A 2,500-nucleotide genomic window follows, 5' to 3' on the forward strand; every position below is an offset into this window, starting at 1 on the left:
CCGGAGGGTTTCCCTCACGGGTCACGCCACCGGTGCTGCGCGCCACCTTCAGCGGCGGCTTCTCCCTCTCTTCCCCGAAGCCTCGGAAGCGCAGGGCGGACGAGGGCACCCCGGTCCGACCTCATCGGGGCCTCCGCAGAGGGGAGTCGGCCTCCCGTGGACCGCCGCCCCTTGGCCTGACGGGCCCCTGGGGGGCCGGGGAGGGGGCAGGGGCGAAGGCCGGTGCCCGCCGGCACGGCGGCGCCCCCCGGTGGCCACCCGGTGGCGCTGCAGCAGCACCCCGGGAGGGCAAAAAATTGAAATAAAAAAAAATAGAGCCACCCGTGAAATTAAAACATTGGGGGGAGTAAGGTGCAGACCCGCCCCGACCCGCGGCGCCCCCCGGTGGACGCCCCGCGACGCTGCACCAGCAGCGCCCCGTGAAATTATTACTATTATTATTATTATTATTATTATTTTGAAAAAAATGAAAAACAGCCACCCATGAAATTAAAACACAGGGAGAGTGCACGGTGCAGGCCCGCCCCGCCGCGCGGCGCCCCCCGGTGGACGCCCCGGGGAATCGAAAAAATGAATAACAAAATGAAAATTTTTAAAGTAGCCACCCATGAAATGAAAACATAGGGAGAGAGTGCAAGGTGCAGAAACGCCCCCCCCCCACGCGGCGCCCCCCGATGGACGCCCCGGGGAATCGAAAAAATGAATAACAAAATGAAAATTTTTAAAGTAGCCACCCATGAAATGAAAACATAGGGAGAGAGTGCAAGGTGCAGAAACGCCCCCCCCCCCCCCCCCCACGCGGCGCCCCCCGATGGACGCCCCGGGAATTAAAAAATAAATAACAAAATGAAAATTTTTAAAGTAGCCACCCATGAAATGAAAACATAGGGAGAGAGTGCAAGGTGCAGGCCCGACCGAATCGTGGACGCCCCCCGGTGGACGCCCCGCGCCACTGCAGCAGCACCCCGGGAATTTTTTTTATTTTTATTTTTTTTTAAGAAATAGCCGCCCATGAAATAAAAACATAGGGGGAGTGAGGTGCAGACCCGCCCCGCGGCGCCCCCCGGTGGCCCCCCGGGAAAATGAAAAAAAAAATAAACAAATTTGAATAGCCACCCGTGAAGTAAAAACATAGCGAGAGTGAGGTGCAGACCCGCCGCGCGGCGCCCCCCGGTGGCCGCCCGGGAATTTAAAAAAAATAAATAAAAAATTACAAATTATATGCCACCCATGAAATAAAAACATAGGGGGAGTGAGGTGCAGACCCGCCCCGCCTCGCGGCGCCCCCCGGTGGCCGCCCGGGAAATGTTTAAAAAAAAAAAAAAAAATGACATAGCCACCAAATGAAATAAAAGCATAGGGTGAGTGAGGGGCAGAGTCGCGGCGCCCCCCGGTGGCCGCCCCGGGAATTAAAAAAAAAAAAAAAAATTCTATAGCCACCCATGAAATAAAAGCATAGGGTGAGCGAGGTGCAGACCCGCCCCGCCTCCCGGCGCCCCCTGGTGGCCGCCACTGGAATTTAAAAAAAAATAAATTATGTAGCCACCCATGAGACTAAAAAAAACACAGGAGGAGTGAGGTGCAGACCCGCCCCGCCTCGCGGCGCCCCCCGGTGGCCGCCTGGTAAAATAAAAAATGTAAATAAAATTGTATAGCCACCCGTGAAATAAAAACATAGAGGGAGTGAGGTGCAGTCCCGCGGCGCCCCCCCCCCCCCCCCCCCCGGTGGCCGCCCTGGAAAGTTTTAAAAAAAAGTAATTCTGTAGCCACCCATGAAATACAAACATAGGGAGAGTGAGGTGCGGACCCGACCCGTCCCGCGACGCCTCTGCGGCAGCACCCCGGGAAATCTGAAAGAATATGAAAAAAAATAGCCTCCCATGAAATAAAAACATAGAGAGAGCAGGGTGCAGACCCGCCTCGCGGCGCCCCTGCAGCAGCACCCCGGGAAGTTTGAAAAAAAAAATAAATAAAAATAAAATAGCCACACGTGAAATAAACAACACGGGAGAGTGAGGTGGAAATTTGAAAAAAAAATAAATAAAAGTAAAATAGCCACACGTGAAATAAACAACACGGGAGAGTAAGGTGGAAATTTGAAGAAAATAAATAAAAGTAAAATAGCCACACGTAAAATAAACAACACGGGAGAGAGAGTAAGGTGGAAATTTGAAAAAAAATTAAAATAAAATAGCCACACGTGAAATAAACAACACGGGAGAGAGAGTAAGGTGGAAATTTGAAAAGAATAAATAAAAAAAAAATAGCCACACGTGAAATAAACAACACGGGAGAGAGAGAGTAAGGTGGAAATGTGAAAAAATAAAAATAAAATAGCCACACGTGAAATAAACAACACGGGAGAGAGAGTAAGGTGGAAATTTGAAAAAAAAAATAAAATAAAATAACCACACGTGAAATAAACAACACGGGAGAGAGAGAGTAAGGTGGAAATTTGAAAAAAATAAATAAAAGTAAAATAGCCACACGTGAAATAAAC

Source organism: Taudactylus pleione, unplaced genomic scaffold (genome assembly GCF_031769625.1).
Source record: "Taudactylus pleione unplaced genomic scaffold, aTauple2 ptg003733l, whole genome shotgun sequence".
Taxonomy (NCBI): domain Eukaryota; kingdom Metazoa; phylum Chordata; class Amphibia; order Anura; family Myobatrachidae; genus Taudactylus; species Taudactylus pleione.